At 37.4% G+C, this 16,004-nt stretch overlaps 1 protein-coding gene across 25 annotated transcripts in view; it reads left to right on the top strand.

The window, feature by feature from the left end:
- The window catches only part of NRXN3 (neurexin 3), a 2,067,316-nt gene that overhangs the window by 112,733 nt on the left and 1,938,579 nt on the right, over positions 1 to 16,004 (top strand). The gene's annotated exons all lie outside the window — the stretch shown is intronic.

The following is a 16,004-nucleotide window of genomic DNA, read 5'->3' as shown; positions in this document are numbered from 1 at the left end:
AATCAGAGGTTAATAGAGGAGCCTTCCCTTCCTCCTTTTGGGCAACTGCTGGGAGGCCAACATAGAGACAGAAGCCTAAAAAAAAAAAAAAAGGACCTACTGGCGCTAAAACTGTACCCCTAACCTGATTCTCAAACAGCAACTCCAGCCTCAGGTTTGCCTGGCTTCACACTCTCGACCAAAGCCAGCCAGCAGGGGCTGTTTCTAAACGGAGCCTGAATAGGGGTCTGATTGCTCCTTTTCCTTCTGTCTCCACTTTGATTACCAAATGAGATTTCCTGGGTATGCTGTATGCTAAATGACAGAGCAGCAGCCTGCCTCTTGCTCTAATTATCACACTTTTAACTGTGGAGGGAACAGCAATTTTTTTTAATTCCCCCACCATCACGTCTCTGCCTCCTTTAAAGAGAGGAAACCCTCCCTCATTCTTCCTCCAGTAGAGTAGCAGCCACCCTTCCCTATTCTGAAAACATTGAAGCCAGCTGTTTGGCTTTGCCTCTAAACATTGGAGGAGGGGCTGGGGAGGGGGCTGGTAGGGTTCAATGGCAAGAGGAAAGTAGAGGAGGGAAACTAATACTAAGATTTTGTGGGCATTTTGCCAAGAGTCTCCGAAGTAGCATCTGACATTGCAAATACATTTACTTTTGCATTTCATCATCAGATGGTTCCAGGAACCCAGAATTGGGAAGTTAATGAATTATAAGATTGATATAAGTTCTTGGGAAGCACCCCCAGAATGGACTCTATCTGATGACAGCAAGTTGCCCTTCCTTTCACAGAGTGGATGGGCCCAGTGAGAAGATGAAGATGTAAACTGTTGGGTGGGAAGAGATTTTTGTTCTATACCTCTTTTAAACTAAGTCTTCTCTACTCCACTCTACATGAGGAAGAGTATGAGGAGAGTTGGGGAGGAAATCATTTGGGGATACACAAATATATCAAAGTTTTAATTTGCCTGGTTCAGTCTTTATAGTCTTTCTACAGTGTCTTACAGGCAGCTGGAACTTTCATGAAGAACATGTAAGAGTAATTGAAGTCTCTCAAGACTATTCAGGCCACGTCCTGGTTTTATGAAAAGCTCATGGATTTTCCACTTGCTATGATTCATGATTTTTGTACAGTGCCATCACTTTTCAGACGTTTCTTAAGTACTCTTTATCTTGATCTTCACAATAAGATAGATTATCTCTAATTTATAGTTAAGGAAACTATATACTAGGGATCTCTGTTTTGGTAATGGAATGTGAAGGCAAGTATAGATAGTTTTTATTTGGGTGAAAATTCAAAATATTTTGACTAGAATCTGATGGTCCCTATCTTTGGCACTCATTTCCAAGATATCTATGTTCTTTTATATCCTTGGGTTTGCTTACCACAATAATTTGCTCACATACTTTGAAATGGATTATTAATCATTTACCTAATACAAATTCCATTTCTATTATATGGGTGAAAAACAGTTTCCTACTCTTTCAAGATTAGTGGCTAAGCCAATCATTCCTAAAACTTTGACTTCTCTGAGAGCTGCAGTGGATATTAGCAAAAAATTACCAAAAAATTTGTTTCTGTTCCTCAAGTACTTAGACCAGGAGCTACTATCTGTATCAAGTTGTTGGGTGCCACAACAGTCAGATCTTAGGAGAAGGATTTGGAACCCAGTTACCCCTAATGGAAGATTACTGAATTGAGTAGCTCTGCATCTTCATCAAGCTTTTGGCATTTCAGATCCCTGAAATTTCACAGCTGTGCCCTCAGATATGGTGGTAATGGATGTGGTTCCTGAAAGAATTTATAATTCTCCCTCCTGTTGTCTCCATTCTCATTTTCTCTCTCCCTCTTCCTTCTTCCCTCCCTCTCCCTCTCCCTCTTCCTCCCTCTTTCCCTCTCTCCCCACCCCACCCCCATCTCTCCTCTCTATTCTCTCCTCTCTCCTCTCTCTCATCACTTGTTGCTGTCCCATGACAGAAGTGTTGACTTTGGATATATATTTGGATTCTTTCTCCCTCACCTAGTGAACCTTCATCACAGAAAAATTTCTAATTCCCAAAGTCAAAAGGAAAAAAAAGAATTGTACATAGGTGGCACAGAAAAGACTTTGGTGGGTGAATGGGGAATGATGGAAAGAGGGAAGTGCCTAAAGCAAGTGGATGCATAAGGAGGCCATGAGAGCAAGAAACAAGATAGGGAATCTTTGTTATAGACTGATAGATAGAAGGTGAAAGGGAAGGCGCACTTTCCCCCTCACTCCCCAGGCCCTAAGACTTTATAGTAAAGTAGAGTTGCTTGCTATGGATTACTGTAGGATTGCTCTCCAAGTAACACTTGAATGGAAAAAGAAAAAGACAAAGGATGGTCCAGCCTGTTTGTTCCTGTGATATATTTTAGGAATAGACTTACTAGCAGGCTGTCATTACTACTGTTGTTTTTCAGAAACAAATGTCTTTAGGTGACCTATTTAAAAGCAATATGAGGTCCCTTTTAAATGTGTCACCATATATATCTATTCTCAATCCTTGTTTCCCCAGTCTGCAATGGTTCTAAATAATGTATTTTCCAAAGATTTTCAGGAGGCAGCACCACTAACAGCTTTTAAAAATAAACTGACCCTGTACTCATCATGTAAAGCAGCAGTCTGTCTCTGTGATAAAACTTATTCTGTTTTCAGACCCAGAAATTGTGGGTGCTTTAAGTTCCTCAGTGAAAGGTACTGTGTTTGGTAACTGGAGCAATTTGAAGTGGGTGGAGGTGAAGGGGAGGCTAATTTGAAAACCTGGAACGTGAACTGTGTGAGTTTAACTTGTTTCTGGGTACCTATTACCTAACTGTGAAATGTCCCATTCTCCCCTTGCTACTGGTTAGCACAATGTCTTTCATATTGTAGGAGCTTAATAAATATTTGTTGAATGAATGTAATTATCATTCCCATTTCTTCCAGGCCTCCTTCTCCCTTCCTTTTTGGTGTCTCCTCATTTGAGTTTTGTAACATTACACTTTTCTGGTTTTCCTAATTCTGGCCCTTTAATGTTTGCAAAATGCTTTACAGTATCTTGTTTGATCCTTACAGCTACTGTGGGATGTAGATACTGTTATTATCCCTATTTTACAAGTAAGGAAACTGAGGGAGGCAGAGGTTAAGAGACTTGCCTAGCAAGTATCTGAAGAAGGATTTAAACTCAGGTCTTCCTGACTTCAATTCCTAGTTTTATCTACTATGTTTGGATTCAAATATCATTTGCTGGATATGTGGATGACTTCTATCTGAATTTGGAGCAGGAGGGTTACAGTGGAAAGACGAATGAACTTGGAGAAATAGGATTTGAATTTTCAAATTCTGATTTTGCTATTTAGAAAGTCATTTAACTTTTCTGGTCTTCAGTTTACTTATCTGTTAGAATGAGGACTCTAAGATCCCTGTTTTGGAATCAGGAAGATTCATCCCACTGAGTTCAAATCTTACCTCAGATACTTACTAGCTGTGTGACTCTGGGAAAGTCATGTTTGCTTCAGTATCCTCATATGTAAAATGAACTGAAGAAGGAAATGGCAAACTAATCAAATATTTTCGCCAAGAAAACCCTAAATGGGATCAGACAAAATCAGACATTCATCAAAATCATAATTGAAAAATGAGTGGACGGCAGAGATTCCAAACATGCTAGCCATGTGAGGACCCTCTGTCCACTGGACCCTCTGTCCGGTGCCCTCCTTATTTCTATCTTCACCTATCTCCTTACTTCCAAACCCAATAATAAACCCCTTTTATCAATCTAAAAAAAAAAAAGAAAAGAAAAACGAGTGAACAATAACAAGATCCCTCTCCTATATCTATGTTCATAGATCTTAGGTATTGAATCATCATCTTTCTATTGGGCATCTTGAAATAGATATCTCACATGTATCTCAAGCTTATTATGACCAAATCAGAATTTGTTTCCTTCTAATTTCCTTTTTTCAGTGGTCAAGTCTTTCTGATGCTGCTTCTCAACACTATGCAGTGGTCCTCTTCTTCACATGGCTGCCATCTGAATTTAAGCCCTAATCACCTTTTCCCTCCTCCCTCATTGAGCAGGCAAGCAATTTGATATAGGTTATATATATGCAGCAAGAAAATTGAACAATTATCTCAAGAGCAATACAAGTTGATTCTTTCATCAATTCTTCCACTTAGCTTTAATCACTAAATGAATGTGGCCTCAAACTGAGACCTATTGGACACCTTAACTTAAAAAGACTAAGGTCTTCCATTGCATCTGAGGCCATCTCCAGTTATCTTGATGTATATCTGGTGATTGGACCCACATGGCTCTGGAGGGGAAAGTGAGGGGGGTAACCTTACATAGCCCTCCCACGCTTAAATCCAATTCACTTGCATGTTATTGCATCATCTCTCTGATATCATGGTCCTAAATAATAACCACCACCTCTCAATGGATTATTGCAGTAGACTAATTAGTTTCATCCACTCCAGTCTTTACCTTCTCTAATCTGTTCTCCATACACTTACCAAAATATCAATCCTAAAATGTGTCTGACTCTCCTGCTCAAAAATTTTTTCTGTATCTTTTTTCCTTTAGTATCAAATTTGAACTCTTCTTTTTTTTTTTTTTTTTTTTTTTTTGGTATTTCAAAGCCCTTTCCAGTCTGATTCCAATCTCTCTTTCCAAGCTCATCTATTACTTATCTAAAAGCACTCTACATTCTAGCCAAATGGTTTTGTTTGCTGCTCTGTTGACACAAAACTCCATTTCCCACCACTATGCTTTTGTACAAACTATCCCCAATGCTTGAAATGTACTTTATCTCTTCCTCTTTGAAAATCTGATTACTTTAAAGTAAAATGGAAGTATTATCTTAGATGTTTCCTAATTTCCCTTAGCAACTAGAATCCCCCTGAAATGATTTCATTTATCTTGTCCTTACTTTTCATTTAGGGCAGCTAGATGGTATAGTGCATGGAGCACTGGGCCTAAAGTCTGGAGGACTCATCTTGAGTTCCAATCTGCTCTCATATACTTCCTAGCTGTGGGACTCTGAACAAGTTATTTAACCCTGTTTGCCTCTATTTCCTCATCTGGAAAATGAGCTGGAAAAGGAAATGGCGAGCCACTCCAGTAACTTTGACAGAAAAGTCCAAATGGGATCATAAAAAGTTGTAAATGACTAGGAAATAGCAAAACATTGAATTGACATATCTATTGTTCTCTTCCCCAGTATATATTACTTGAAGGCAGGACTATTCTCATTTTTGTTTTTCTATTTCTTCCAATACAGTGCTTGGCACATTTTAAGTTCCTAAATAAAGGCTTATTGACCAACTGATTTAAAATGATATGAGAAGAATTTTTCAAATTATTCAGTACAGCTAGTTTCTTCTTTCCCTGCTGGACATACCTAGGTCCCTATCCTGAATCTACAGTCTAAATTTCAATCTGGAGTCAGTAGTTTGCTTCCTATGGGGCTACTTTCTTAGTTTCCTAAGGGGATTATTATGTGGTATTGGAAAAACTCCTTAGGGACTTGCAGCAGTCTCTAGTCCTGAATGCCTAGAAAAGGAAGGAAAGGTAGATTGGCAGTACATTTCATAGATCAATGATATTTTTAGTGAAATTCAATAACTTCTCCTGTAGATAAGCATTGCCTTCATTCCTTGGAGAATATAAAAAGATGGAGAGAGAATATACATAGTTTATTTACTTAATAAATTGCTTTTTTTAAGGGAGAAAGGTACAAGTCTTATAAGGAGGTCAAAAAACAAAGATGAGGATGCTTGTCTATGACTCAGGTGGAGGAAGGGATACAGAGAAGTCAGAAAGTTGGACGACATTCATTACTTTCTTTTTATTCCTTTTGGGCTTCCTTTTCAAAAAGGGTCATAGCCCTCCATGGCTAATCATAGGATGTTTGGATTTGACAAGGGAGGACGAGTCGATGTTGAAGTCATTGAGACCTCTGAGAGAAATTCTTGGAGGACCAGTGGTCTTTGAAGAAATTTATGATAGTGTGGAGCCAGAATGAGAAAGGAGTGAGGTCTGGTTTTTTGGGTCATCGATTTAGGAAGGGGCCCTAGAAATTATCTATTCCACCTTCACTTCCTTAACTTCTAGTCCTTTGGTATTCTAACCCTTTTTGCCTTGCTAGAAGAAGAAAGGAGGAGAAAGAAGGGAATGTGTGTATGTATGTATGTATGTGTGTGTGTATTTGTAATCTGTGTGGCAGGCACTATCAAAGTGTTGTTTTTTTTTTAAATAAATATTATCTCTTTTGATCCTTACAACTCTAGGAGAGAAATATTATCATCCCCATTTTATGATTGAGGAACTTGAGGCAATAAAGGTTAAGTGTCTTGACCAGAGTCATTCAACCTAGGAAGCATGTGACACTTTAAAGGCTTGCAAAACACTTTACCAATCTGATCTTATTTTATCTATACAGGTAGGTGCTAGTATTATCCCATTTATATAGATGAGGAATCTGATGAGCATCTGAGGCTAGATTTGAACTCAGATCATACTGATCCTAAGCTAGGGGTAAGACATTTGAGGGGGGAGGTTAGTTTTTTGGGGAAGTGGCAATTTCTATAATTCTGCCAAGAACCCCAAGTGAAATAAATTACCTATAGCACCCCATCTATATACTTTTTTACTCATTTTCCTGAGGCTACTGGAAATAAAGTGAATTTCCTCCTACCTAGTTCTTTAGAATTTCACTTTCATTTTAGTCCTAGCATTGAAACTTGTTAAATGGTCACTGGCTTCCAAGCTGTGGTCTCAATGATAGGCATTACCTTACTGAACTGTAAGCAGTAATTTTTTTATTTTTATTTTTAAATTTTTTTATTTTTGCGGGGGAAGGGAAAGAATGGAAGTTAACACCACAAACAATAATGCACAAATTTTGCTAAGGCAGAAAGAGTAGCTGCGTTCTGCATTTTAGTTGCTGCTGGAACCTCAGTGTGTGCATTTTCTGACTCTCCAGTTTTCAATGTTGCCTTAATGGAGATTGTTGGCTATTTTGTATGTGTAGAATATATAACTAGTGGCTACATTTTAATGTGTCTCTTGGCTCCTATCAGCTTTCGCAGTCTTAATGCATGTTCTACTTGCTCAGTTGGGTTTCACGATTCATGTTTCTGGAATGTGTGCGAGGAGACACTCATCAAGAGTCATAAGATACAAAACCCAAGGGAGTATTCTTTTTCTGGGTCCTTAATTAAGGCATGTATATAAATAGGGAATGGGTTTATATAGTTGTAATAATAGCTTGCATTTATATATCAATTTAAGGTTTGCAATGTACTTTACATATATCATCTACATACACATGTGGATGTGTAAATCACTAAATAGACATGTGCCACTTACTTGAAATCAGTCCACTAAGGATGTCATTTTTCTTTTTTTTTAAATTTTGAAGGGTATCTACCTAAAATCACACTGGAGGCATAGATCCTGGTATACCTTGAAAGCAGATTTTTACCTTGTGGTAGTGACATTCCACTGAGATACATAAAATGATATAATTGTAATTGTTATTGGGTATCTATTCCAGTATATGCACATATATTCCAAATTGGGAACCAGGATTGCAACTACTTCATCTAGGTGGAAGCAAAGTATTCTTTTCAGCCCTTAAGTGACTTGATAGAACAGTGGATCTGGAGTTAAGGAAGACTTGAGTTCAAGTCCAATCCCAATCATTTATTAGCTGCGTAATTTTGGACAAATAACTTCTGTTTGCCTCAGTTTCCTCATCTGCATAATAAGGATAACAACTCCTATCTCCCAGAGTTATTGTGAGATCAAATGTGAAATATTTGTAATAGCTCTTCGCAAAACTTAAAGCACTATGTAAAGGATGAATATTACTACTAATACTATTACTAGTGAGACAACTGACTCAGAGGATAGAATGCTGGACCTGGAATCAAGAATATTAGTTCAAAACCAGCCTTAGACATTTAACAGCTGTGGGACCTTGGACAAATCACTTCTGTTTGCCTTAATATACTAGAGAAGAAATGGCAAACCTTTCCAGTATCTTTGCCAGGAAAACCCTAAGGATAGTAATGGAGGGTTCTGGTCCATGGGGTCATGAAGCATCAAATGTGATTGAACAACTCCATTAGTATGATAAGTTCTAGTATTAATACTACTATCTTCGAATACCCAGTCCTCTATATGAATTAAAGGTTGCAGCTTGTGTTAGAAGAAACCTGTAGAGATTGAAATTCCCAGTTGATGTGTTTGAGGTTCAGCACCAAATGATGTGATTCATGGAGTCATCAAATGTTGGGGCTTGGTCATATAATAAATTTAGGAGAATTTAGAGAGGGTACAGGAATGGTAAATATGAAATAAAATTAGAGAGCATATAACAATTAACAATTCAAAAGACAAGTCCCCAAGGGGGAACTCAATTAATTAGGAGAAAGGGAATATACCATGAAGTGGGAATATTTCATTGACTGGCTAGATCCATAAAGGAGTTTAGTACCCCAAAATGAGTTAGTTAGCTATAAGGAGGAGAAAGATATCAGGAAGTATGAGGGAAGAGTAAGGAGAAAGACACCATGAGATAGAACATGGCAGTGGGCTAACCCAAAAGTGGTCTAGCAAAGATGGTGTGGCTCATAGACAGATTTATAGAAGAAATCTAACCTCAGTATTTGACAGAATTTAGATTTCTGATTGGACACAGCAAAATAGGACTACTCACAACCTCTACCGAGGGACTATAAGTTGAAATCATCTCTCCCTTCCCTTCACTTTGTCCAGCAATCCCAGGGACCCAGTTTCTCATCACTGTTAGTTCATGGTGAGTCCCTGGAAAAGAGCAGAGAGGGTTGATTGGTGGGCAGGGATCATAGTTGCATTCAGTTATCTAAAAATCTGTCTGTAAAAACAGGTAGAAAATGAATGTTCTGTTGCTTGAAAAGACATAACAAGGATTGATGGGAAAATTTAAGCAACCAAGTTTCAGTTCACCCATTAAGAATGACACATAAAAATTAGAGCTACCCAGTATGGGAAACTAGCTTAGCTACCTTACAAAGTAACAAGCTATCTATAGAAATATTACAGGCTGAGGATATTGAAGGGTTTAAATCATCTTTGAGGTCTCTTCCAACTCTGACTCTTCTTTCATGACTTGTGAAGCTCAGTTCCTTTTCTAAAGGCAATATTTTCTTTTAGATAATAGCTTTCATAACCCTTGTTAGCCTCCATTTTCTTTTTTAAATAAAAGATCATAGATTTAGAGCTGGAAGGGACCTTTGGGGACATTGAATTCATCTCATTTTTGCAAATAAGGAAACAGACCCAGTGAATTTAAATAACATACCAAGAGTCACTTGACTAGGAATATCTGAAACAGCATTCAAACTCAGGTCTTTCTGGCTCCAGTTCCACTATTTAATCCTCCATACTTATCTGCTTCTCCCAATTGATTCCTTTGTTATTGGCTTCACTTAACAGTGCTTTACTCTCTTGGAACCAGTACAGTTTGTCCTCTGTATATGGAGGTTGTTTTTCAGTATATTTGGTAGTTGTGGTTTTAATTCAACTTCCTAGCTTTTAAATCGAATATAGCAACACGAAAACCAAATTCTATTCCTGTGTTCTGTTTTGACCTGGCTCTGGAAAGATTTTTTTTTTTTTTAAGAAGTTCCAGCAATTTAGGCATAGACAATATAGGAAAACCTTGCTTCTTCAGAGATTCTGTTCATTCATAATTTCATTTGATGAGGAAACTTTTCTCATCATGTAAATTAATTGTGTAAACACATTTGGTAGGTGTTTAAAACTAGAGAACAAAGTTTATTTACTATGACCTACTATTCTGAAATACATAAGAAGGGGCTATTTACATACAAGCAATTGTTATGCTCATTTAAAAGTATCTTATGCATTCCCTAAAGTTCCCTTCAAATTCTCCACTTGGATAAATGAATTAACTGGAATTAGGGTTGTCTAGTTTGAGCTAAGATAAATTTTCTAATAGTAAAAATGTGTTTAAAAATTTCTAATTTAAATTTTAAAAGATCTTTCAGTGTGATCGTCATTCACATAATTAACTAGTCTCAATTAAATTTTATTACAATATTCATTCATCTGAATTCAGATTTTTCATAAGGGATTGTATTCCTATAAGGGATACAGAGAAAAATAAGACCTATTAATTGCTTTTTGCAGGTTACCATCTAGTAGAAAGAGACTATATACATGCTTATAGTACATGTTAAAATATGATGTATCATGAGAAGTACAAAATATCATGAATGTTTAGGGGAGGGAGAAACTCTCAAAATGAAAAAGATCAATTTTTCTAAAGATGATTGCAATAAAAAACATTGGATTTAGCTTAATAAAATTATTAGGTTACTAAAGTCCCAAACCCTTATTATACAGATCAATCAATAATCCTTTATTAAGCACCTACCATGTGCTAGACTCTGTCCTAAGTGCTGGGAACCTAAAGCTCTTGGAACTGAATTGTCTTCATTGACTTTAGACAAATTACTATTACCCTGAGGCTCAAATCTCTAATCCCTAACAACTGTTTCCTGGTTAAACTTCTGCATGCTGAAGTATGATAGGTAATCTAATGAGAAGGGAGGTCTGTAAGTTTTGACCCTGCTGGGGGTGGGGCAGAAGTAGGAGACTATTTTGCAAATGAAATAACTAGGGAAGTCAGTGTTTCAAATAGAAAAAAGGGAGTAAGATAGGTTCATTTGATTGAGAAAGAGAGAACCAAAGAAATGTTAGTGATTCCTGGTTTTTTAAGTTTCTGCCCTGGGACAGTATTTGGAAAGGAAAAACACCCTTGAAGAAATCAGCACTCTGGTCCACTGCTCTCCATCTTCCTCTTCACTTTATGATGGCAGGAAGTGCAGTGGGGGAAGGAGTATTTGCTCTCTGAGCACCTGCTGCATGGTCACAGTTTTCCAGGAATTTCAGGACACAGGGAGGAATTTTCCCCCAGCTGTGTTGTATGTTTCACATTGCTGTTGAACGCTCTGAAGTTGCTTACCCAGCATAAGTTAGTGAAAGCAGGAAGGGGGAGGAATAGAAGGAACAGTGGGAACTCAGTTCTACATCTTTATCAGGAAAAATTGGTATCTCAGTATCCAGCTGGGATATGATAGGAACAAGTCATTTTGAGGGAAATGAACTGTCTCACCTAGCAGCAGGCTAGTATACCTGAGAGCACCCACACATAGTCACTTATATTGCATCCTTTTGAATTGTATCCATTTACCATTTAAAAACATAGGAATAAGCTCCAAAAGAAAGAACTTATATATGGAAATATGTATACAGGGTTCCATCTGTCTGTCTGCCTATCTATCTATCAAATGTTGAATTTCTCGAATGCAAGACAGGGAAAGAGGGAGACAACTCAGAATTCAGAAAGTAACAAATAAATAAAAGAAAAAAATATAGAAATATTTAAGACTACCTCCCCCCATCTTAACCTCCTACCCCCCACAGTAACACCAAATTCACTTTTGCAGTCTGTTTCTGTGATTCTGTGGGACATCATTCAGACCACAAAGCTGGGAGGGGTGTTAACAGAATTCATACTTTGTTTTTCAGACTCATGAATTTTGGAGGTTTAGGACAAACTGGAGAAAGTACAAAGAGGCTCCTTGCCTCAAAGTTCAGAGGTTAACAAACTTGCAGTGATGTTGACCATCTCAGTAATAGAAAGTTTAGTACTTGAATTGGGAGTTAAATAGAATCATAGGACTTTAAAGGGTGGAGAGATCTCAGACAGCTACTTTTCTCCCTCCTGCATTTTACAAATAAAGAAAATGGACACAGGTGAGATACCCTATCATAGTCACACAAAACATGACAGAGCCATAGTTAGGGATACAATGGAGATGCCCAGGCTTACAATCAGCTGCTCTTTCCACAGCAACAGTCTCTACTTAGACTCTAGTTCCTTGATTTCTTATGTTATTAGGAGGCAACTAAGTGGATCAGTGCTTAAAGTGCTGAAGGCAGGAAGACCTGAATTCAAAGCCAGCTTCAGACATTTTCTAACCATGTGGCACAATGCAAGCCTGCCTCAATTTCCTCAATTGTAAAACGGGATCAAATAAAATAATATTTGGAAAGTACTTAGTACAGTGCTTGACACATGGTATTTAATAAATTCATATTCCCTCCCCTTATCTTCATTTTCTGGCTATGACTCTACAAGGATTCCAGTGTTTTCATGTAACTGAAAAAATATTGGGAGACATCATGGAATGGTGAATAGAGAGCAAAGAAAACCTGGGTTCAAGTCCTGTCTTTGGAACATTGACTGGCACTAGGCAAATCACTCAACCCTCAGTGCCCCGACCAATTCTCTAAAATTAAGTGGAAGATTTGCTTTGTTTAGAAGGGAATTCTTTAAAAGTAATTCCTTGTAAGAATGAAAGGTCATAGGTCTGTCACCCCCCTTCCCCAAACAAATCAAACTGAATATTTTTGTAAGAGGTAACATCTTCCCCCATTCCAGAAAGTGAATAAATTTTTCTGATTTTAAAATTGTCTTGGGGAGGAGAGTTAGACAACTCAACAAGCATGTATGAAGCATTTGTGTTCTATCAGACACTGTGCTAAGTATTTGGGTACAAAAAAGATAAAAAACAGTCCTGACCACATGATAAATTGGAGGTAATTTTAAAGAGAAGGCAATAAGATCTAGGGGAAGTCAGTAAAAGCTTGCTGTAGAGAGTGAGGTTTTAGCGATGATCAACTATGAAAAACTTGGTTCTTCTCAGTGGTTCAGTGATCTAAGGCAATTCCAGTAAACTTTGGATAGATAATGCCATCTGCCTTTAGAGAGAGAATCCTGGAGAATGAATGTAAAACAATAAATGTCACATTTGCTTTTTTGCCTTTTTCTTCTGTTTTACTTTCTCTCATGGTTTTCCCCTTTTGTTCTGATTTTCATTTTCAGAAATGAAGATGATTCTTTTTTTTTGGGGGGGGTGGTTCTGACATAATCAGGGGCCTCTTTAACTTAGGGAAGACACAGCAAACATATTCACTTTCTCATCCCAGAATATACAAAATTCTTTTTCCTTCTTAAAACAGCAGATAGAACAAAATACATAAAAATATTGGTGAGCTATATCCTGTCTCATTAGTTCTTTTTTTCTAATATATTTATTTTTAGTACATATTACTTTATGAATCATGTGCTAACATGATTCATAAATAAATGTATATTTTTGAAATTAATGTACATGTATTATCAGGAAAAAAGAAAACAATAAAAAAAAGTTAAAGCAACAGTAACAACAAAAAACAAAGTGAGATTTCTAGGTGAGACTTGTAGGAAACCAGGGAAACTTGGTGGAAGAGAATGGTAAGCATGAAGGAGAGCTGATGAAAACAGAATTTCAGGGGGTTAGAAAGTGTGTCATTACTGAAGAACAGCAAGAAGTGTGTATCGTGGAGTACATATTCAGGACTAGAGTATCAGAAACCTGGAAAGATAGGAGGGGAGTAGATCATGAAAGATTTTGAAAGCCAAACAGAGATTATTATATTTGAGATTGGAAGCAATAGGCCACTTGATTGAATAGCATATATAGTGACATGATCCATAGATCCAGAGGTCAGATTTTTAGTAAGATCACTTTGAAAGCTGACTGAAGGATGGACTGGAATGAGAAAAGACAGTCAGGAAGACCAAGCAGCAAACCATTGCAATAATTCAGGCATGATGTACTGAGAAACCTATATTAAAGTGATGATCATGCCAGAGGAGAACAGAGATATATAACCCTTCTTTGCTTCTCCTCCCCCTCCCCCAAGTAGAATTGATTGGATTTGGCAACAAATTGGACATGGAATATGGTAGGATGAGGATCAAGGATGATACCCAAGTTTTGAGCCTAGGTGACTGAGAGGATAATGGTGTCCTTGACAATAATAAGGAAGTTAGAAAGTTTGCTCTTTAATATGTTTGACTCTTTGTGATACTATGGACCTCTGTCAATGGCGTTTTCTTGACAGAGATGCTAGAGTGGTTTGCCATTTTCTTCTCTAGTGAATCACTTTGTGTTTTTGTTTGTTTGTTTGTTTGTTTTTGACAAAGCAGTGATCCATAGGTAAACAGAGGTTATAACTTGCCCAACAAGGAAGTTTTTGAGGCTGGATTTAAACTTGTCTTCCTGACTCCAAGCCCAATACTTTATCTACTGAGCACTTAGCTGCCTCTAAGTTAGGAAAAGGGGAGAGTTTGTTGGGAAAGATAAAAGTTCAGCTTTGGACATGTTGCATTTAAGATGCCTATGTCTTGGCCCTCAAGTTGAAGATGTCTAAGAGGCAGTTAGAGATAGGAGGCTGATTATGATTGGCTAAAAAGATATGAGAATCATTTGCATGGAGATGCTGAATAATAAAATGGAGGCTGATAAAACTAGCCAATGAAATAGTCCAGAGGGAGAAAAGAATAGAATTCAGGATAGCGAGCTATAGGACCTAGCTTCTTAAACTGTAGGTCGTGACCCAGTATGAGTTTTCATAACTGGATGTGGGGATTGCAAAACTATGATTTATTATCAGTAAATGTTTTATTTGTGTATCTATTTTATATGTTTATGTACTTGGAATCACATAAAAAAATTGCAAAAAGGGGTCACAAATAGAAAAAGTTTAAGAAGCCCTGCTATAGGATACCCAAGGGTAGTAAGCCTAGTCTGGATAAAGGGCCAGAAAAAGAGACTGGAAAAATCAGTGAATTGTTTGCTTTCTTTTTTGCTAATCTGGGTGGTTTTAACTCAGGCAATTCATTCTGTGCCTTTTTTATACTCTAGATTAAGTTGTGACCGAAAGGACAAATAAGTTCTTTACTTCCTTATACTTTCTGAACCTTAGGACATAAGTTTAAGGGTAGTAATGCTTTCATTCAAATTATGCTTTCTTAATAGGGTAGAAAGCCAAGTTGTGCTGTTAGAATAAAGTATTCAAATGCTCCAATGTACAGTCTCATCAATGTGGCGATCCCCTCCAATAAAGCAAAACCCACCCTTGCTTGCCCATCCTGTGCAACTAAAGAAATTTGATTGGATCAGGATTTCTATGCCCACCAGCCATGGAGCTTAGGCTGAACTGTTGTTTTTCTTTTTCTTTTTTTAAAATTTTGCTAGCCCTTCACTGAGCACTCAGTTAATCCCTATCCCCTTAATAATAGGCTGTGCATAGTGTATACTGTCATTGAGTCATGTGCTTAAATTCTTCCACTTCAGTATGAGTTTAGTGATGGGTTACAGTAATCAATCAATATTACCACTGGCACTTGTTTGGAAAAAGATTAACCTGGAGAGTTGGGATTATTTATGGAACAAAGCTACAGCAAGAAACCTATATAAGAATTAAAGCCATGGACCTGATATGTACCAAACTCTATGTGACTGTCAGAATGTAGACTAGCTTCAGAACAGGCTTCAAACTGACGCCCCTTCACCAACCATCATTGTCCTTCTTTTGTCTCCATTTCACCAGAGACTTCATTTGTGCCCTATCTCAGCTTCTACCAAAAGATTATTTTGACATTTTGGTGGTTGTGTATTTTTACAGGTGATCCTCATTCTCTCCCGATCCTTTGGATTAACATTGTTTAATAAAGACTGATGCTTCACATCTCTACTTTTATCTGCTTATTTGACAGTTTCTGCCAACATCTGAATAGACAAAGGCAATGTCTCATGTACAATAAGGATATTGCCTTATGGGCATATATTTTGAGACTTTGATTCAATGATTTCAGTACATCTAAAAGCAGGAATACCTGAGAAACCATGAAAAGCTGGGAGAGATGTTGAAGCCATCTGGTGCAAGCCCCTCATTTTGTAAATGAGGAAATCTCAGAGAGATACAGTGATTTGACAAAAAGTGGCAGAGTTTGGTACTAGAACTCAGGTCTCTTGTTCCTCAATGCTTTCTACTATGTCATGCTGTCTATTGGTATACTTAAGGTTTTTTAGTTTTTTTTTTTTA

The sequence above is a fragment of the Antechinus flavipes genome, chromosome 2 (genome assembly GCF_016432865.1).
Source record: "Antechinus flavipes isolate AdamAnt ecotype Samford, QLD, Australia chromosome 2, AdamAnt_v2, whole genome shotgun sequence".
In the NCBI taxonomy this organism is placed as follows: Eukaryota; Metazoa; Chordata; class Mammalia; order Dasyuromorphia; family Dasyuridae; genus Antechinus; species Antechinus flavipes.
The sequence above is the reverse complement of the archived record's forward strand: the minus strand, read 5'-3'. Positions and strand labels throughout refer to the sequence as shown.